Genomic DNA, 24,039 nt, shown 5'->3' on the forward strand with positions numbered 1-24,039 from the left:
TCCTTGACTAGGTCTGCATTGCGGTTACACACTTGATGATCTTTTGAACCGCCATCTATCGTTTCCTCACCTTTGCTGACCCTGCATTAAGACGTTAACACGCACAACAACATGTGTATATACCAATGCTAACATGATATAACATAAACCATATTTATAATTAACTTTAGATATTTGCATAGACAGATCATTTAAAACCACTATATGACACCCTTAGGTATAGGTTAAACCAGTTTCAAAAACACTTGAAAGGTATCATCTTAGGAAAACATTATAATCCAAATGTCATCTAATCATAAGACCTAAGTAGGAGTATTATATCAAAAAGGTATAAAAAGTAGAGCCATTGTTTAGACTCATTAGAGACAATCAACAAACAACAAAACAATAGGTGAACATATCCCATCCTCGCCTTTCTAGTCAAAGACATCTTGGAGATAGAATCTCCAGTCAGAGACATCCCAGAAAAGATAAAAGACATGTCACCAAAAGACAAAATCAAAAGAAAACCAAGACTTGACACCAACACACAATGAAATCCTCGGGTTATTTGTGTTTCTTGTCACATATGCTAACATGTTTGATTTGGTCACAATGTTGTCATCCTGATAAAGGACTGATAATGTTGAAAACCATGTTGTTGCCAAAGTCTACTGAAAGATTTGATTTGTTGAAAGCCCACCGCTCCTTGTGTCTCATCTAAAACTAATTGAATCTATGAAACTAATACTTTATTGTGAAGAAGAATGGAACTTTATTATGGATTGGTGATGCAAATGACTCTTTTATTGTGGATTGTGCGCGAAAAGGAGGAATGAAAAGACGATGCTCCTCAAAACATGCGATGCTCAAGGTACCACTTCCATCACTAGATTTAGGATTTTGCTCCAATTACATATTGGACCTAATTTATTATGGACAAAAAGGGGTGAAAAAGAGAAGGGTTATTATGAATGGCCAACCAATCCTAGGTAGATCAATAACAAGCAATGATGGGATTGGATAAGTTTATTATGGATGGATAGGCTATGAGTGTGTGCAAAGTGAAAGGATAAGATTGAATCTTGAAGGAGGGAGGAGCAATGTCTCTACACATGGAGTCGGTAACCCGATTTTTACCATGGTACTTGCCCACGGCACCACCAAAGTGGTTTTCACCATTGGACGGATTTATTTCTCTTTACTTTTTTCAATTTTTCAAATTTTTTTTTGTGTCACAAGGTGCCTATTTGCCAGATTTTCACCAAGTAACGATTTTTATTTTTTTTTGTATTTTTGATATAAAACTCTACATACAAGTTGTGGAAGATGATAGGTGATATTTGTAGATCAATAAAATCGAGATTAGTTTAGTTAGAGAAAACCAAAACCAAAGCATGAAGTAAACAATGTCTAGGCTAATCACAAACATGCTAACTATTCCTATTCTAACCAACAAGGACATCAAAACAAAATGCAGAAAATATGAAAATAAACACTATTACCATCACATCCCTTTAACATGGTCTCGTTGTTTCTTCTTTCAACTCTAATGGAGATTTGTCGCTCTTTATATGCGAGGATGCACAAACACATAGAAAGCAAGTATTAAAATGATATCAAGATTTACTAGAAGTATGTGATTAATTGACAAGATGATTCCTATGCTATTTCGATAATGTTATATTATTTTTAGACAAATTCACAAAATGAAGATGCATAAAGTTAGTTAATTTGACAAAGAAAGAGCTCCCAATCTATAGAAAACTCAAAATTTGGTGGACAAACAAGATTGAAAAGATTTTTTATTAGATGGATGGACCAGATTGAGCACATGTCAAAGCTACCATTTGAGGAAGGATGAAGATAGAAGAAAGCAAATGGAAAGATATTATGAGAATAAATAATAGAAATTTTAATTATCTTCTCATAAATGCCAAATTAAGAAGTTGAAAATATCAAGAAGATTTTAATAATTAAAAATGATTTAAATATCTTCATTCGAAAAGATAAATAGAAGAATTATAAATTCAAAAAGCAGGAAAAAATATCCTCATATGAGAGGATATTTTATGCATTAGAATTGGCAATTTTGAAGGGGATAATATGGAAACAAATTTAAAAGTTTGAACTTTGAAGTGTGAAGATCAATTTTATGCCATGAAGTTAAACTGAGTTAATTTTACACAATAAAAATGTTCTAAATTAAGGAACTTATATATAAGAGTCAAATATAGATTCTTGAAACAGGAAAAGTTGAAATATTAGAAACTTAAATAATATTATAAAGTTTACACTAAAAATATATATTAGACATATAAAAATTATTTTGCAAAAGATAACTAAATGTAACCGAATAAAAATTCTTGTCTTTGGACATGTAGTGTTGCGGTTAAAACAATTTGTTGGTGAAGTAGCCACCAAGGTTCAAACCTCTGCTTGGAGTTTCATGTGGAACCGAAATTAAAAAAACTATATATTTAATTAACAATTGTTATAATTAATTTTTATTAAAATATTTAATATTATTGTAAATACTTTTAAAAATTAATAAAATTCAGTGGGATAGCCACTTTTATCGAAAAATAAATTATGTTAAAATTAATTAATAATGTTTTAAAACCTTCCATAATTCAATTCATTTTATTTTTTTAATAAATAAAATTTATTCTTTAATTTATGTATTTATTTTTTAAAATATTAAAAATCATAATTATTTTCATTTATTTTTTTTTAAAAACTGAAAACGAAAAAAAAAAACTTCTTCTTTCAAAATAAAAAACAAAAATTATTTTTCTTAATTTCTAAGAAAAATAAATTAAATAAAAAATATATCGAACTCTTGAAGTTTTTAGTAAATTTAAGATTTTTTTTAGTGCATTACTAATTTATCATTGTTTTTTAATTTTTTACTATTTTTTTGAATGGAATTATTTCTTTTCACCATAATTGAATTTTACTTAACTTCAATTTGTGAAGCTTCAAGAATTTATATTAAACTATTCACAAATTAAAAAAAATTGACACTTTAACATTTTTTTTAAAACGTAAAATGAAAGCCATTGGAATGACTAAACCGTGTAAAAAATTCATATGACAGACAAGGGTGGCCATCAAATTCCAGACCTGATCTAGAGCTAAAAATAATAAACGAAATCTAACTTTAGGTATAACATAAATTCTTATGTTTCTTTTCTAAGGCATGCACAGCAGCACAACCATTCCGACTGGCTTTTTCAATCTTAAAACACTTTATGACTGGCATTTTCTATCTTAAAACACTTTGAAAACTGGCTTTTTCAATCTTAAAACACTTTTATGTAACGAATAAGTATAATGTGATCTATGCTGTAACAACTACTGGTTTATATTGCAATTCTGCTTGGGGAGGTTTCTACTGATGTGTAGGATATTGCACCGTCAAAAAAATATGTATATAATAATTATTGTGCAAAAATAATTGAATGAAAATGAGTAAAAAATAAAAAATTAACTATTCTGATAAGTAATTTTTATTAAAATGTTTATATATTTTTTATAATGTTATTAAATATTAAAAGTAAAATTTAAATTTAAATCTAATTTTAAAATTAACTAATAAATTTAAATACCTTTCATTCAATCTATTTTTTAAAAAATTAAGGAAATTTTATATTTTTTAAATGTTAAAAATCAAAATTATTTTGATTTTTGTATTAAAAATCTGAATATTAGAAAAATATATACTCTTTAAATAAAACTCTTTAATTAAAGAAATTACAATTAAATTGAAATAAATTTGAAATTAGCAAAGCTTTTTAATTAGTACTATTATTTTAAAGATTGGAAGCAGGGTTAATAAATAAACAATCTCTAGTTAGATATAATATTCGAAATAATAAAAGTATAACTTTATTAGGAACAAAAATATTTCTTTATTTTGAGGGCACGCAACCATTCGGACGACCCGCTGGGTCTAATTTAAGTCCGTTTGATTTTTGGTAAATTCTATTTAAGTACTTTGTTCCAACTCATCATATACAGAGTACAATTATCGATAACTACAAAAATTCCTGGTTTTGCTTGGACGGGACATTACACGAAGGGAAAGAATTTAATGGCTTCGCATTCTTCATCCTCTTGGCGTTTCTGGAAATCTTGTCCTCCTCCTGACAAAAGATTAGCATTACCATTTTCAACTGTGAAAAAGGTTGAAACAGCGAGGAGAATTCCGAAAGACAATCATTACTATCATCTTTTTCCACCGCCTCCTCTAATGGATATGGAAAAGCTATCACGGAAGAAGCAGAAGAAACTATTTCAGAGGGATCCCTTTGTAGCAGCTATGATAGAGTGCGGGAAGGATAAAGAAAGAAAAGACAAGGGTTATAAAGCTTTTGTGTTTTCATGTAAGAATTCATGTTTAACCAGTGACTGTCAAGTCATTGTGAAAAACACAAGGGCATTGGATCCACGACCCAAAACTGCTTCCAAAACATAAAGTGGATTTCATCTTATCATACAGCTTATAAATGTATTATCTTACAGGGAAAGATTATTTTCATCATAACATTTGAAGTCTTTTTTTCTCAACATTTATATTGGAATTAAAAGTATAAGCTTGTTTTTAATGTACTTCAATACATACCTTTATTATTCTCACGATAGGTTAATTTTGTCCGTAGAATTGGAATATCCCCTTTAATTAGGTTGTTTCTGAACAACAAATACAAGTGAATTGGATATTTTCAAAATGATATCAACATAAATTCATGTTTTGTATTGAAAAGCAAAATAAACTCGTGAATGATATAATTTTTTTCAAATAAAGTATAGATTTTTATTCAAATGCTGATTTTTTAAAACTAGTTAAAACTGATTATCACTAGATTTTCACATTTACTTTAATCTTTATACATGCAACACATAAAATTTTAATTTTCAGAGGTAAAGAAAAGTAGGAGAACTACATTCACATCTCACATAGTAGTAGGCAATTTCTGTTTAATAAATAATATAAGAATACACACATATTCATATACTTGAATATTAATTAATGAAATATTGGATAATTGAAACTAAAAAAAATCTCAAAAAATAATTATAATAAAAAAATAATTACAAGCTAAATACAAGAAAAAAGACAAGAGATTGACTTAAATAAATATTTAGATTGATCCACTTAAGGTGGACATTAGGATGATTAACCTACTTAAGGCTAGAAATAGTATTGGGTAAATAGTGTTAAATAGTCATGATATTAATTAGACATCAAAATATTTGACAAACAAGAAAATAGAAATGAGATGATAAATTGATTAATTAAAGGTTTATTCAATCAATTATAAAAGAAATAATATGTTACTTGATAAAAATGAAGATGTATTTGAAATATGGACAAAAATTTACATGTTTCAAGTTTCAAGATCAATTTCATAATATGAAGTTAAAATAGATTCAATTTTGTATGTTAAATTGATCTAAATTAAGAAACCCATAATTTACATGGTAAATTTAGATTCTTAAAATGTGAAAATTTGAAATAATTAAAATTTATTATTAAATTTATATTAAAAATATTATATCTATATAATATACTTAAATCATGTTGTAATTTTTATAATAAATATATAATATGTATATAATAATGATCGTTCAAAATATAATCATATAAAAATAAATAAAAAATTAACAAACAGGATAATTAATTTTTATTAAAATAACTATATAATATTTACAATATTTATAAACTATGAAAAATAAAAATAACTAAAACCTAATTTTAAAATCAATCAATACTACTTAAACACCTCTCATTCAATCTATTCATAATTACTTTCATTTTTATTTTTTAAATATATGATTTTAAAAAAAAATATAGCTCATTCAAAATTAAAACGACAAACAATTTTAATTCATTCTTAACAAATTAAAATTAAATTCAAATAAATTATAAATTATTGAATCTTCTAAAGTAGTAGAATTCTATTTTTAGGATTGGAATCGGAGTTAATAAACAGACAATATCTATTTATTAGATATAATATTCGAAATAATTAAAGTCTAACTTTAGAAGGAACAAAAATATCTCTTTGTTTCTGGGCATGCAACAATTCGGCTGGGTTCCGAATTTAGTCCATTTCTTTTTGCGAAATCATATTTAAGTATTTGTTTGAACTCATTATATACACAATACAACTATCGAAAGTAAAAGATTTCGTGGTTTTGCCTGGACAAGAAGGGAAAAGATTTCATGGCTCGACATTACAAGAAGTTAAAAGGATTTCATGGCTTCGCAGTTGTGGGCATCTTGTCCTCCACCTGACAAAAGATTATCACTGCTACTACCAATTTCAAATGTTAAAAAAATGGAATTACCAAGGAGAATGACAACAACAACAAGAAGTAGAAGTAGTATTCCAAAGTATGATGATGAACATCATCATTTTCCACCGCCTCCTCCAATGGATATGGAAAAGCTATCACAGAAGAAGCAGAAGAAACTATTTCAGAGGGATCCCTTTGTGGCAGCTACGATAGAGTGCGGGAAAGATAATGAAAGAAAAGAGAAAGGTAAAGCTTTTGTATTTTCCTGCAAGAACTCATGTTCCACAAGCGACTGTCAAGTCATTTTAAAAAGCACAAGAGTATTGGGTCAATCCTCATTTAGAATCGAATGAACGAAAAGTATGAAGTGGATTTCACCATATAAATGTAATATCTTACAATGAAAGATTATTTTCCGAAAGTCTTTCTTCATGTAACATTGAATTTCGGCATGTTTGTGTTGTTTTATGGTAATAGCTGTTTATCCTTCATCATCGTTAGCCTCCCAAGGTTATGTATGGGTGTACTAAAAAGGAGGTGTACATACCTTACCTCTTTCTGGGATTTGAATTTGTGACCTTTCTTTCAAAAACACAAATCCTCCACCAATAAACTAACTCAGGCTGTACACGCTAACTCAAACTGCACTACAAACGATCTCACCATTTGTGATCAAGGAGAAGGGACAATGGATATGATCCAACAAAATTAAAAAAAAAAAGGTGATCAAATTTTCAATGTTGATCAACCTTAATTGTAGGCACTTTAGGAAAAGCCATAGTTGGATAAAGCGATAAAATCACTTTAGAAGCCGTCTCCAAAATCTATTATTTAATGATAGAAACTGTTTGATTGGCTATAATTAAAAAGTATCAATCCCATACTAGCATGAGACTTGCAAACTAGAGCAATAATAAATTAGAATACATGACGTTTTATAATCAGATTTTGTGAATTCATTTGATACAAAGCTTAAGCCTTTATCATCTGACATGTACCAAAATAGAAGCTCTTATGGTGAGCACTGAGCAAGATCCCAAATCTGAAACTACAATAACAGGTAATATTCCACATCTAACTATATTGACTTTTTTCAAAAACAAAATATCAATTCAGTTGAACTCTTACACACCTAATTTTAGATGACTCTGTTTTATTCAAAGTATAAAAATAAACACAGGTAAGTCATATTACATATGATATCCATCTGCCACCTACGCCTCTAACCATTAATGATAGAGGGAAACAGAGAATTAATCTTCATGAACCTGTAATCCCAAACCACTTGTTCCATGGTAAGTGTAACTACAAGTGTGAATTGACCCTCCACATTATTGGCAAACTGTGTTATTCATTTTTTTTATTGTAAGACTCCTCTGAAACAATTTGCAACAAATACAAGGTTATGGAAGTGCAACTTTTGTGCAGTTGAATTATATGGCAGCATTACTAGAATTAATGCCACCTTCTTCATATTCTTTGTGGAAGATGTTATTTTTTTTTTTGGAGCGATTGATAAATTCGAAATATAGAACTAAGATATATAACTTGTAGGGTTTCACTGATGACAATGCAGCTACACTTGAGTTTTTTTTTCTTTTAGGTTGCAAGAATCTGTTTGACAAAATGCCTCCAAGTAATTTTTTTTCACGGGAGCATGTAAAAGACAGAACACAGAACTAAAAACAGGGTGCGACTTGTTTGACAGAATGCCTCAAAGAAATGTGTCTCATGGAATACCGTGATTTTTGGAATAATAAGCTGCCTGGGCTGCATATGGGAACGATCATAGGAAACAGTGTGAGATGAATGGCCATGTGTGAGGGAAAGCTTTGAAACGGGATTCATATTGGTATTCTATGCATGTGTTTTCTATTATCGTCCAAGATTGGCATAACAGAAACATTCAACTCCTAAATTTAAAAGGAAGGATGCATCAGATTCATTCTAATTTCATTGCTCTTCTACGAGAGAGTATTTAATGTATGGAAATTCTACTTCATATCATCTTTCAGGGCAAAGGTGATATGATAATTTGAAATGAAAAGGAAGAAGATGTAATGACTATCAAGAAACGAAAAAGTTGAAGCGTGCACAGAATATCATGAAGACTTGCTATGTGATGTATGCTGTAACAAGTACTCGCCTGGCACCTGAAATTGCACATTTTGATACGCAGGAATTCTATGAAGATGTTTTACAAGGATAATTAGATATGCAGATCATCAAAACCTTTTACACTGACTCATTGTTTGTAGAACAGTCTTAAACCACACACTAAGCAACATATTAAGTCTAGAGAATGTCAGTTATGTTTAACACTTTTAAACCTAAAAATCAAAGCTTAATGTGTAATTTAAACCGTCTATTGTTTGTATTGCACTACACAACTCAGAGGAGTCTTCCTTCTTGGGCAAGACTCTGAAGTGTCTGTACATGCTATTTGGCGACAATTATTTGTTACAAGCAAGGGTTGCTGTTGCACCCAAAGATTGATCTGTCAATGTCTGATACAACCACTAGACTTATAGAATCCACAGGAGGCTGTTAAACCATGTCGTGAATCCTTGCGAGGGACGTTGGCCCATTGCCAACAATCCCCCTCCCAGCGTCACTCGCCATAGCTTGCGTGATTCGATCCTGTGACCAAGCTCCGATACCACTTGTTACAAGCTAGGGTTGCCGTTGCACCAAAAGATCGACTTGTCAATGCCCGATACAACCACTAGACTTATAGAATCCATAAGAAGCTGTTACACCATGTCGCGAATCCTCACAAGGGACATTGGCCCACTGCCAACATTATTATCTCTCTACATAGGTTTGTCTCCAACACAGAAGCACATTCCTTGCCAATCAGTTAATAGGGAGTTGAAAATGATAACAAACCCCGAACCAAGGCTTCCTAATATGTTTCAAACCATATTCTCATTATCACAATATTGGCTTGGAGGTTATAAATTAATGCTTTGAGAATGTTTCATCTGAGCCCCCTTGACGGGATCTCATGCAAACAAGATAAATGTTTCTAGGGGAGATAGAAGTTCTTTGAAGGAGGACTGAAATACACTGCAATAACATTTGATAAACATGGAGGAAGATGGTGGGTTTTTGCATTGAACAAGTTCATGTACTGCCTGTGTCGAAGGAACTAATGCAGACTAGAAGAATCAGGGTGCTATTGCTTGGTTGTTAAAGGGAAAATTTTTGCTCTTGTGATGGAAGTTGACCCTCCTGAAACCATTGAAAAGTTGTATAACAATATTTACATGCTACAAGAGGTATAAAAACTGCAGATCATGGAGGGAATGAAACTGTTGCTGTGTCCATGTAAATGGAGAAGCTAGATAAATATTTACAAACTTTCATCCACAAATAGAAATATGTCATTTAGAACAAGAAAAGAAAGTAATCGTGAATTTAATAAGTGCGATGATGAAATATAAAGGGCTCCCACGTTCCCATCTTCATCTAACTCTCGATGTTTAGCTGATCGAAACGAGATTGTAACACATGAAGTTAGTTGATTGAAGGATATCAAATGTTGTTATGGATTTTATGGTTAGAAGAGGATATCTCTCTGAATTAGGAGCCAATAGGATACTATTGAGTTCTGACAAAAGGAAATACCGAATATTGCATTTCTGCTTTGGGAGCTTTTGATTGATGCGTAGGATATTCTGATGAAGATTGCACCTGCTTAAGAATCAATGCTAAAGTTTGAAAACCCTAAGGATGGTAACATTAAGGATAGTGACTTGAGGACATCTGGTTTGACTTATTGAAGACAACATCAAAGTATAAAACAAGTTAGAGAGACCTTTACTAAATGCTAATCAAAACATGGTGCTCAAAAATTTCCTCTCAACTGGAAGAAATTCTACAGCAGAGGATCTACATTAATTTTGAAAGGTATGTTTAAACATTCTTATTGATGAAATACCTTAGACAGTTTCTTCCCCAGTTATTGCATTATTACCTTGAAACTTAGGAATCTTTCCTCTTGTATTTTCTTCCACAGTTATTGCACTATTACCTTGAAACTTAGGAATCTCCTTAGATAGTTTCTTCCCCAGTTATTGCATTATTATCTTGAAACTTAGGAATCTTTCCTCTTGTATTTTCTTCCATAGTTATTGCACTATTACCTTGAAACATAGGAATCTTTCCCTTATTTCATTGGGGATTGAGTTAGGGTAACTAGGGATTCCAAAAAATTCCAACTATCTATATCTTTCTATTCCCAAAGATTTCCTGAAAGGAGCAAACCTTTGAACTTTTATTTAGACTTGATGGTTAGATTTGAGATTTGATTTTGTTACTAATTGAACTTTAAAATTGTGCACTGATTTTGTGGAACCTGATTATTGTTATGGTTTCCATTCGATCGCTGATTTCTATTATATTGTTTGCTAATGTTGATTAAAGTTTTGTTGCTCGGCTACTATAGATTGAGCCAGAGGCTATTGGTTATGTTGCTCAATTCTTTCATTCTCAAACCTAAGTTCTTGATTCCTTTACCTTGCAAGGTCTAATAAATCTAACTCACCATTGAGGATTATTTCACTTTCTTTAGCAGTAGGATGCATATGCTAAATTTCATCAAAAATTTATGTATCATGTATATGTTATAGTGATCCAATAGGTGAAACATGGTGTTGGATAGCAACATAGTCTTTTGTATTTTGGTCAAGCATACCAAGAAGTCTCATACTTGTATCTCTATGTTAATATTAACCGGTGACTAAGAGGGGGGGTGAATCAGCACTATACCGGTTTATTACAGATTTAACCTTAATCAAAACTCTTATTCAAACTTTAACACTTATCAGTATAAGCAGCATTAATAAGAAACATGCACACACAAAATTAAACACACAAGAAAATCAAGATTTATCACGTGGAAACCCAAATGGGAGAAAAACACGGTGTGAGTAGAAACTCACAAAATCTGCACTATTCTTAAGTATGCCTAGTGAGGAGCCATCCCTATTAGGAGATTACAAAGACACTGTTAGGTGCCACCCACTTAAGGGATTTTCTTCAAGGCCTATTAGAACCTTTACCTTGTTAGAGGTAGCCTTGTTAAAGGACTTAGGATCATCATTTAGGATGTCACCTGGTTAAGGGATTTTACAAAGGGACTTGTTTTGATTGAATGAAAAACAGGTTTTACGGACCCAAAACCATTACAACATAGTTAAAATAAAAAGCTGAGAAAATAGAGTCCTCATACAAAGCGACTGGTCCAAAAAACTAGCGAACAAAAAAAACAGCTAAACAACAAAAAACAACAAAGAATTCAAGGAGACACTACATAGTAATTTTCTTCAGCAAATCCTCTACCTTAGTCACCAGCTCGTCATAGGTCGCCCCAACTGATTTTAGCTCCTCCAGGTCCTTATTCACTTTCTTTTCCTTCCTCTTTCCACGGGTGCGAGTTCTGGGACCTTGGGCTTCCCCGGTTCCTTCTGCATCTAGGCCAATTTCCTGGGTTTCCTTTTCATCATCGAGCTTGCTGATGAGGGTATGGGTGTTGTTGGCTGAGATTTTTAGAATGCAGAGACTCTGGTCCGCAATGTTCTTGAGGCACTCCTCTATCTTGTCCACTTTGGCAACTGTATCCGAGAGCGTTTTTTCATTAGTTTCCTCCAGGGTTTTTCTATCCTGTATCTCCTTTTCATTTTTCTCAAACCAGGGATTAAAGGCATCTCTAATGTCTTCCGCTTTGGCAATTGTGTTCTTCAAATCTTCAATATAATTGGCCATAGTGTTCCACTCTCCAATGTTAATGGTCTCCAGGATCATGACTTTGTTGCAGAGTTTTTTGTATTCATCCACAGTATTCTTATTCCTGTCAATAAGCCATTCAATGGTTTTCATAAAACCCTTCAAGGCCTCGGGGTGAGGACCAGGAGAAGGAGTATCTTTACCAGGGGTTATCTATTCATCTTTAGCAATATGGAGGGTAGAAATAGTGTCAGCGGCCCTGAGGGTCTCCTCCATAGTCTCCATCTTCAGGCTTTGTTCAGCTTCCAGGGTTCTTGTTTGCTTGTCCTCTTCCGGTTCCTTGCCTATGTCCTCCGGATCTTTGCCAGCCTCCTCTATTTTCTTTTTCTTCTTCTTGGGTTGGGCTTGGATTTTACTTTTTTCCTTCAGCACTCCCTTAGGGTTCTTCTTCTCCTCAGGGAAATCAGAGTCCTCTTCTTCCGAAGAAATACTAATCAAGGGTTTGCTTTGGGGTTTTTTACTCTTAGAAGAAGAGGGTCTTGATTTCCTCTTCTTGCTCCTCTCATACTCTGAGTCGTTAGAGATTTCCTCATTTTCAGTCGAGGAATCATTATCTGAATCCTCCTCCTCCAAGAAATCAGAATCAAACATTTCTTCTTCTGAATCCACAAAGAGCTGCATTTGATTGATTTTACTAGCCTTTAGATGATCATAAATGAGGACCATAAGTCCCTGGTGCACTGCAGTGTCACCCCGAGGATTTTCTTTATATGCTTTTAGGGATGCATTCATAGAACAGAGAAAGAAATAAGGGAAATTCACCTTATCGTTATGCCTAAAATGATTTAAGAGGACAAAGTGATAACCATATACTTTTGTAAACCTGCCATCTAGAGTTATATACCTCATTAAAATAAAGAGAATTTCCCGCCAGGGCTTTGCAAAAGCCCTAGGCGGGTAATAGGTTTTGCTCAACTTTACCAGTCTTTTCTTCTCTTTCTCTATGACCAGGTACCTTTCAATGGCTTCCCTACTGACCTTCTTGTCTCTGTAGAAATTGCAGCCCTCCCTTTTGAGTCTCGTAGCTTTAGCTATTAACTCTTCGTCAATTTCCACCAGTTGGTCGCCCATTTTAAGCTTGCCCTTCTTCCAATTTTTGCAGAAGAAGCTGGTTATCTTTCCATCACGGCCATGGAGTCTCTCAAGGAAGCTCGAAAGACCACCCTTCTGCAAAATTTCCCACACCTCTTCTTTCTGTTTCCACTCCTTGCAACTTCCTAGCTCATATCTTCTCCTATTTCCGCCCATGGTGTCGTTTCTCACAGTCAAGTTCAGGTTACAGAACTGGTGAAACAGAAAGCTTTTCGAAGCTAAAACAAAAGCCCAGAAAGTGTGCATAGCATTATTGATTTGACAAGTTATAATGCACATTCTGCTAACTTTGATATTATAATGAGTAATTCCCTCATTATCGAAGTAACTCGAAGTGCTTACTTCAGTACATATCATAATTGCCTTGTCAATCAAGATTCTTTGGGGTACTTCGATATCTTTCATTTGTTATGATGTGTCTTACATCTTCGAGAAGACTGCTCTCACTTGTCCACGTGGTTATTGTATCATTCTTCACCACCACGTTTGCAGCCCAATCAGCAGAACAGTTGGCCTCCCGATATATATGGGATATGTGGCATTTTTTGAAGGTTCTGATGATGTCAATGGCAGAAAAAATTATATTGTGGATCGACCAGAGAGCTGAGAGGTCCCATTGAGACACTTAATAATATTGTTGGAATCCCCTTCGATCCAAAGATGGGTACAGTTCCATTTTTTGGCTAGAATAATGCCTTGAAGGGCTGCCATAGCTTCCGCCTTATGATTGGTTTGAATGCCAATAGGGACAACAACCATACCTTTGCAAATGCCTCTGTCATCTCTGAGAATAGCTCCACAGCCTGAAGGACCTAGATTTCCTTTGGCTGCTCCATCAAAATTGATTTTAAGCCAACCATGGGGAGGGGTTTGCCATTTAACTTCAAGCCTTTTATTGTGGCTCATATTATGACCATCAGTGATCTTCATATTCTAGGCTCTTAAGATATTTGACTCCAAAAAGTTGTTTGAGTAACAAGAGACCTCCATAGTTCCCAGATTTTCCTAAATAGCCCTTTGAATTTTTTGAAAAACAATGTCTTGATTTAAGGACACATCCCTGAAAATTTAGTTGTTTCTTTCCTTCCAGAGACCCCACAGAATGTGAGGCAGAGAGAGCTGCCACATACACCTCAGAAAAGAGTTGGTCCAATGAATTTGCCAAGAAGAGAACAAATCTCTGATGTTACTAGGAAACACCCAAGCAAGACTAAAGCTTTTGAGGAAGCCTTCCCAAACAGAGGTTGAGAAAGAACAGTGGAGGGCAAGATGGTCCACTGACTCTTCCTCTTGAAAGCACAACACACACCTATTTGGAAGGGCAAAACCTCTGCATTTAAGGTTGTCAACAATAAGGATCTTATTCTAGAGAATAGTCCAGAAGAACATATTGATTTTAGGAGTTAGCCCTTTTAACCAAGCTTTAGACCATAAAGGATTCATAGGAGGGGAGGGGGAGAGGATACAATACATCAAAGATACAATAAAGGTACCTTTGGGGTTATATCTCCAGATCAGGGAATCCTCTTCCTTATTCAGCCAAATAGCAGATAGTTGGGTTTTGAGCTTGGAGAGACTGGGATGAATACTATCAATGTTCTGCCAGTTGTTCCCATCCTAGTAATCTGCCACTAAGGTACCAAAAGAGCCAATACAAGAGGGGGCATGGGAAGCCCACTCATAGAAATCCATTAGGGGTTTGTCAAAAAGTCAGGGATCCTCCCAGAATCTCACTTTTCTACCATTTCCAAGTTTCCATGTCACACCTTTAGCAAACACCTCTTTACATTTAGAAACATGGTTCCAAATATGAGATCCATTTATACTAAGATCCGAATTAAGAAAAGAAGATAGAGAAGAGGACAAAAGAGAATACTTACTTCTCCAAATTTTGCACCATTCAGAATCAGAGTTAAACCATCTCCAAACTTGTTTTGATAAGAGAGCTTCATTTAAAGTGCAAATCCTCCTAAGCCCCAGACCACCTTTGCTTTTTGGCTTGCAGACCTGATCCCATGCCACTAAGGACATTCTTTTCTTTTCCTCCACCCCAGACCATAGGAATCTTCTTTGAATTTTCTCAATAGCTTCAGCATACTTGACTGGAATTCTGAATAAGCTAAGAGCATAAATGGGGATACTTTGAAGAGTAGCCTTAAGAAGAAGGAGCTTACCAGCTTGACTTAAGAGAGCCCCTTTCCAACCTGCAAGTTTTTTGTGAAATTTATCAACTAGTGAACTCCAATAGGAGTCAGGAGAGGCAATCCCCATGGGGAGACCAAGGTAGGTTGCAGGAAGGTCAGCAATCTTACACTCTAGAATTCTGCTGATCCTTTGTTGTCTTCTCTCCGGAGTGTTAATGAAAAAGACATCATTTTTGGCCCAGTTAATAAGCTGCCCCATTGCAGAAGCATATTTACACAAGGTATTCTTCAGAACTTTAGCTTCTGAGATGCTTGAATCCCCCATAATTATTGTATCATCAACAAACTGCTGGTGTGAACAAATAAGGTCAGTAGAAGAAGGTTGGAGACCCTTAAAGGATCCTATCTGCACCAAATTTTCCATGGTCCATCCAAAGCATTCTGCCATTATAATGAATAGGATGGGGGAGATAGGATCTCCTTGCCTAAGACCTCTCAAAGCTTGGAAAAAGGTTGAAGGAGAACCATTGACAAGAACAACAAAGGATGCAGTAGTGGTAAGTTGGGATAAAAGATCCACAATTCTTGGGGCAAACCCAAAAGCAGTAAGGACTTTCTGTAGAAGAGACCAATCCACCCTATCATAGGCTTTGGAGAGATCTAGCTTAAGAATGAGACCCTGCTTCTTTGCTTTAACAAGAGAGTGAATATTCTCATGAACAGTAATAATGGAATCGAGAATTTGTCTTCCAGGAACAAACCCATTCTGCTGGTGTTTAATAAAAGTTGGGAGAATAGACAAGAGTCTAGAGGTCAGGACCTTAGATATGATCTTGTAAAAGGAATTGCTGAGGCTAATAGGTCTGAACTTGTCCAGAGAATCCACACCTTGAATCTTGGGGATAAGAGCAATACAAGTACCATTTATTTCCTTCAAGAGTTTTCTAGCCCCAAAGAATTCCTTAACCCCATTAGCAACATCAGTCCTGATAATGTCCCAGAACTCTTGAAAAAAGAGCATTGGGAAGCCGTCAGGACCAGGAGCTTTGTTTCCATCAAAGGAGAAAACAACATTTTCAATTTCTAAGGTGGAAGGAATGGAAGAGAGAAAAACATTATTTTGGGCATCAATGAGACGAGGAATGTTCTAAAGAAAAGAGGACTGAGCTTTAGCATCCAGACTTTGATCCCTCGAAAGGAGGTCTGAGAAATACCTCTCAGCTTCATTCCTTATTTCATCTTCCCTGACCAACTCCCCACTGTCCACAACTAACTTGTTCATCCTGTTGGCAGCTTTATGTTTGATAGTTGACATATGGAAGAATCTTGTATTCTTATCTCCTTCCTTGAGCCATTTACATCTCGATCTCTGCTTCCAGAACATTTCCTCTTTAGTAATAATATCATGGTAATTCTTAAGAATCTCATTCTCCTCAGTAATAGAAACAGTACTAAAACCATCCTTTTGGATCTAGTCCTGTATCTCTTTTAGGTTTTCTTGAATTTTACTCTTAGCCTCAAATATAATCCCAAAGTTGTTCTTATTCCAGATTCGGATGTTGTCCTTCACACTTTTGAGCTTCTTAACCACTTTGAACATTGCCATTCCCTCAACTTGGATACTCCGCCATTTTTTAATATACTTTTTAATATCAGGGTGAAGAGTCCACATTTTTTCAAATCTAAAGGGATAGTTTTTTCTTCTATTGATCAAATCAGCATTAAAAGTAATTGGAAAGTGATCAAAACCAACCTGAATATGTGCAGATAAAGAACAGAAATATTGACTATACCAATCATCAGAAATAAGAGTTCGGTCAAGGCGCACTTGAATAAGGTCATTACCATTTCTTCTATTTGTCCATGTGAAATTACAACCCTGTATCTCCAAATCATTAAGAGCTAGAGAATTAATAAAATCCATGAGAGCCATTCTACTTTCCAACTGAGGCGGGTTGCCTCCAAATTTTCCCTCCTCTTTTAAAGGTGTATTGAAATCCCCCATAACCATCCAACTTAGATTTTTGAAACTTTCCCTAGCCTGTTTTATCCTTTTCCAAAAAGAGTTTCTAGCCTTTAAGGTATTAGGAGCATAAATGTTTGTGAGAACCCATGAAAAACCATCTTTAAGATGCTCAAATTTAATACAAGAAAAATTACCTTCCTGAAAAATGACCTGGCCTTTAACAGTGTTAAGATTCCAGATGGTAGCAATGCCTCCAGAAGCACCCTCAGAACTTCCCCCACTAATTTTACCATTTTTGAAAAACTTCAATGATTCAACTTTTTCTCTACTCATTTTGGTTTCTTGAATGAGAAAAATATCAGGATTGCTATCTCTTATCATATTCCTAATAATATCATGTTTATGGGGATTGTTTAGACCCCTTAAATTCCAAGAGATTATCTTCATAGTTACTTAACAATTCCCAGCTCCTTGAGAGTTTTCTGAGTTCCATCTGCTATGTTCTTGCTGACCTCCATGTCTCTAACTTTGTGATTAGATGGTCGCCCTGGGGAAGAGGAGACTTATCCCACATCAACTTGAGCTATTCTACTAGATTTCCTAATCAAGGATATCGAGGGTGTTGCTGCTTTCTTACTCTTGTGTTTAGGCTGCTTCCATTCCGTTTCTGACATAGGAGCCACTTCCGGATTGGTTAGGATTTTGGAACTTTCATCTTCATTACCCCATTTAGGAGTTCTGGACTCAGTTGAAATAATGTTTGCTGTTCTTGAATGCTGATCCGAATCCGAAAGACTCAATCCCAAAATTGCACACTTTTGGGCTTCTTGTATTTCAAAACTAGGTATGGCTACAGAAGAGTCTATCCTTTCAACTTGTGGATCTGGGATCTCACCTTCCTTCGGTTGATAGTCTCTAGCTTATACTGCCTGATTTTCATATGTGTCATCCACTACTTCATCTTTTGCTTTTGGAGGATCATTCTAATCGTTCAAATCCATTTTCTGCATAATTTTTATGGGACTAGCTTTGGTTGTTTCATTCCTATCTGCCTCCTGAACAGTGGGACTGAGGATAGAGTTTGAGGCTTCCTTTTGTTCCCCCAAAGGAGAAAAGCGATTTGGATTTTTTTCCTTATTTTCTATGTTTTTAACTTGCCACACCCTTTTCTCTGGCATATCCTGGCTTTCAATCTGAGGTTTTAACTGATTAGGCTTCGCCTTTTGCTTTTTCGGACAAGATTTTGCCCAATGACCTACCTTCTTACAAAGGAAACAAGCAAAAGGAATAGTTTCATATTCTATATGTTGCTTCTAGGTTCCCAGTTTTGAAACTAGATCAATCTGTTCTGGCATATCTGCCTCAGGGGCTACTCCAACACAGAACCTTGCATGGGTTAATCTTCTTTTTGAAGCAGTGACTAGGTCAATAGAGAGCATCTCACCAAAAGAACTTGCTATTCCAAAGAAGATGCTTTCTGCCCAATACTCGAGAGGCAATCCTGGGAGTTTTATCCATACTGGAACCTACGCCAAAATAGAATCATTCATATTTAATTTCGGATGCCATTTTCTTAGAACCAGGGCTGTCTTTCCCACCATCCAGGGACTCCCGCACAAGATCTTAACCTTATCTTCTTCACACAAAAAAGAGAAAGATAGAAGACCTTTGGGAAGAGGTGAGACCTCTACATTTCCTTTTAGAGCCCATTTTCGATTAACAAAGGCCCTAACAACTTCAATATTTGGATGCGGACCCATAAACTTCCCTACCAAGGAGTTCGACATACTATTGATATTATGGTCCAGAACCTGGTCAGGGATGGAGATAGCAAACTTACCACCAGAAGGGTCAGAAATGTTCTTAACAGGAGGAAGGGAGGATTTACCAGTTGGTCTAGATCCAAAAACGGAAGACCATTTTTTTTCCCTCCCTCCCGTTATCCATGGAGTCTACAAGTGGCATAGGCCCCCCATTGGACCCTACCCCTAGATGTCCTGAAGAATCTGCTGTCATGGCAAACAGAGTACCATCAGATTGTGAGTCAGCAACCGGAACTAGGAGGTCCGGGGGCTTGTCCTTATCGTCCATAGGACCAGCACCATTGATCTGGCCACTCTCACCATTGGAACCAGGGTTCCCGCCTTGATGGAAATTTGAAATTTGAGCTCCCGCTCCTCCTGCGCCTCCCATCTCTGAATTCTTTCAGTTGTCTTTTCCTTTGCTCTTTTCTTGAGCAGCTATATCTTGTCCTTGTTTCACTTCTTTTTCTATTTCCTCCTCAGCTTCCTTTTGCTGGCTCAAAATTATTTTCCAGATGTCAATGTCCTTAGCATGCACACCTTGAATATCTCCTATGGCCACTCTCCCTATTTTGTTCCTTATTTTGAAATGTTGTCGACATGCTTCAACCACTAAATTTGCTTTATTGTAATCCAATTCATGTTGTACTTCCATGAGTGCCTTTATTTTGTGTTCCTTCTCAATTGCCAAGGGAATTTTCCATCTCCCTTCAATGAGATTTTATAAATCTGATGGAATTAATCCATGTAGTTCACTGGGGTTCTGCAGATCTAGATGAGTGCATATTCAAAAAAAATTTGTCTTCCTCATTGCAAAGGGGATAATTTATCCCAACACCAGCTAAGCCTCCATATTCTTTGATCCCATAGACCAATTCATCAACAGTTGGAGCTACATTCCTACCACTTCTTTTGACTTCTTTAATTACCACATCAGATTGGGTGTCAGAGTTATCATCCTCCTTTTCATCTTTCTTGGGCTTCTTCTTAGCCTTTGTGTCAATTGACATGTCACTCTTTTTCTTTCTTCTATATGTGACTCCTACCGATCCAATTCTACCTTAGGAAGATGTAGGAGTATCTAAGTCTTTTTCTTTCATATATGTTGTTAGTTTGCTAGATGCAGCACCCTTGGATCTTGTCTTGGACATTTTCTTCTTTTCATCTATTTGCTCTTCATTTTTTCTTGATTTTGCCCCTGTTTTCTCACTTGTACCGGTGGAAGCAGTGGCATTGGATGCTTCACCTCCATATTTCTTGTCTAAGGTGTCAATCATTTTCCTAACTTTCTTTTGAATGATAGGCTCTTTGAGTTCCTTCTTAATTTTGGAGCTTGCCTCCTCATAAGTTCCAAATCTCTTAGCTTTTCTATCTACCGGTTTAGACAGTAACATGTTTGCATATATTTTGGCAATGTCTTCCTCGATCTCATAACCCATAGTGGGTACCCAGAAAGTTCTAGGTTCAACCGCTTGAATGATGTAACAATTAGTACCAACAAGAAAGCAAATAGTGTCCTTGTATTTTTGAACTATACCGGTAGGGATTTTTTCTCTTTGATGCATTCTAGTTTGGAATTCTTTAAATTAACCCCACATTGTCTCTCCAAACTTGTCACCTAAGTCTCTAATCATTTCACTTATCTGAACTATGATAGGTTTATCTATAGACCACACTACATTGCCCTTACGGGAAAGAAATTTTGCACATAGAAGAAGATACTAGTTTTGAACCATACTTGAATGATTTCTTTTTGTCCTTCTTAATTCGGTTCATGTTCACTAGGAATTGACTCCTTTTCATCTCATAAATGTCATATGTTGCATCCTCTTTCATGATCCGATAAGCTGCATGGATAGCACCGCTCAACACACTGTTCATGCGGCTTGATTGGTACATGAGCTATAAGCTATTACTACAGATGCAAACCTTACTTCCACATCCTCATTGTTAGTGACAGTCATTGCTCTCTTTTCATACCAGGATTGAGTCAACTGAGTGACCTCACTGGATGATATTGTCATTAGGGTTAGTGCTTCACCTATTTTGCTAAACCCTATTACACTTTGAATTAGAACCTTTATGATTTTGATTGGAGCTTCACATTTCCAACCATAGAAACTGGTCATGCACTCTACTTAGCATATACTTGATCCAATCAACATGGAATTGGTTTGGAATATCAACAACATACAAAAAACCCTTTGTCTTTAGATGCATATGATCTACCTTCAATAGACCATTGTCACAGAACCCTTTGAATTCATCTTGAATGAATTTGTCTCCAAGATCTTCAAGCTTGCAGTGGATGAAGGAACAAACATCTTCAATCAGTAACACACCAGAAGGCACATTGACTTCTCCGACATTCATAGGATGCAGCTTGAACTTAGGTTGTGGTTCTTAACAACCTCAACCAACACAGGAATTGACATGGAAGCTACCATGATGAATTAGAACAAAATTCATAGATTAATTTCCTCTACCATTTTTTCTAGAGCTTCCGATCACCAAAGCTTCACCGCTTGATCTCTAAACTAACTTTGCATGTAATGCACTTAATAGATTTAGAAAGCCTTTGATCGCACTAGGAGCTCTCGAATGCACAAATGAAAGCAAGACAAAAAAAATGAGCTTTCATTTCCTTATTTATTAGTTAAGTTGTTCAATACGCTTTTACAACGGTTAAGTTGTACAACCTCAAATGGTAATATTTAATAATTTACCAGTGTTACTTCCCTACTGGTAACAATACAGCCTTTAACAATTATACTCTTAACAATTCATCGATGAAGAATTACAAACAATATGTCAAATTTTTTGCATCTAGGTAATGCAAATAAGAATTACCTCACTTTGCTTACAGCGAATCAGCCATGATTTTTCAATAAGTGCTCCCCTTGAGCATCGATTTGCTTAGTTTGAAGAAGAACTGTCATCACCAGTGGATGATGACTTAGTTTCAGACTTCTTCTCTTCTTCTTTGCTTTCTGCCTTTTTTGTCCACATCCTTTTTATTTCATTCTTCACCTCTTCAACCGTCTTCTTTCCTTTCAAATCATTTGTCCCTTTCTTATTGCTAAACTGGTTTATGTCTTCAGACCGATTGTAGGATCAGTTCCTACACTCTCTAGCCAAATGACCGATCTTATGGTAGTTGAAACATGTCATACCAGTTATCTTCCATGGTCCTGCATTGTTTCTTTGATCCATTTTCATCCCACAATTCACTACAACATGACCAAAGTTGCCACAAGTAGAACAGGTGGCATTGAGTTGATTACTCTTTCTATTAGGGTTAATCGGTTTGGATGGAGATCTTGATGCATTTTTCTTGAACATGCATTCTTCAAATTTGTGTCCATATTTATTGTATGTGAAGCAATAGATCCATTAAATCTTCTTCTACTAGACATGCTACTTGATCAAGGTCTACACTCATAAGCAGTGTGTTCATACTTGTGACAGTTATAGCAATAACCATCAAAGGTGAATGGCATCTTGTGACTGACCGGTCGACTTCTACAGACATCAGACTTATGACCTGATTTAACATGATAGTTGCAAGAGGATTTAGAAAACTTCATACCTTTCATTACTGATTTGTTCCTTTTATCATCCTTCATCCTCTTGGGATTAGATGATTCTCCAGTTTCCATTAGACCTGTACCGGAGTAACCAAGACCGGTTGTCTCCTTTGTTCTCCTCTGAGCTTTTAATTGTTCATCTATCTTCTCAGAGCTTTCATTAAATTTTCTCATCTTTTCATTTCTCTCATCTGCAGCTTTCAACTCATTTTTGAGTTGTTCAATCTCCTGCATCATCTTCTCATTTTCCTCTGTTTTGCCATGTAGATGCTCATACATAACTATATTCTCTTGAGTAAGAATTCAAATTTCTTTATCCTTTTCAATGATGATTTCATCATTCTCTCTTAGGGATTCTTCAACAAGCCTTTTGGCTCTTTCAGCTTTCGATAGTGCTTCATCTGCATTTCTCTTTCTTTCTTCTAATATCCTTCTACCTTCTATCATTTCAGATCCTTTATTGCTCCTTTGTTGGTTGATATCTTAGATATACAAATAGTGAATATCCTATAGAGGAATGAATTGGTTTGGTGTATGAGTGTTGTATATATGGTTGGTTTGGCAACAATCACTCACACGCTGAGCCAAATTTGCCAACATGATTACAAACAACTCATCGACCTTAAAAACAAATACAATAGGTCGGTAACACTACACAAAACCTACAAATATCATAGAGATCACAAACATATCGATTCAATCTTGACCGTCAGATTACATAGAAATCAACTACACATTGTTCTAGACAACTTGAACCGCTCCTGGATCAGCTCACATTGGATCCAATAGCTCATCATGTGTTTTTCACTTCATGCTATGCCTTTGATCATTCCCAAGATAAATGGTTAACTCTACGCATTAAATCCACTTCAAAACTCATCATGTGCAACATGCATACATGGCATCTTCGTCTTTGATCATCATTTGGTCATAGATCATCACAACCAATTCTCCAAGCTCCATCGGATAGGGTTTTGCATATCAACTGGTTAGGGTTACCGATTGATCTCTCTGCTTCAATAATACTACTAGTTGTATACCTGCATCATTACCGATTGCCTTCACTACTTTACTACAAGTTGTATTACTACATCATTATCGATTGCAATATATCTTCATTACTGGCTACTATTGACATCAATGACAACACTATACTTTAATGAAATCTTCATGCAATGCTAACATAAATATATATGCATGTGTGTGTGTGTGGGAGGGACCGAAGGAGAAGATGAGTTTGTATTGGATATTGTTGTTGTCATTGATGTCAACATATTCCTATGTTTTGGTGTTGGAGAGAGTTGTTTGGTGATCTGGTAATTGCAGTGAGTTGATTTGGTTGGTTTATTTGTTTGGTATGCTGAATCAATTAG

Source organism: Cryptomeria japonica, chromosome 9 (assembly GCF_030272615.1).
Source record: "Cryptomeria japonica chromosome 9, Sugi_1.0, whole genome shotgun sequence".
Lineage (NCBI taxonomy): Eukaryota > Viridiplantae > Streptophyta > Pinopsida > Cupressales > Cupressaceae > Cryptomeria > Cryptomeria japonica.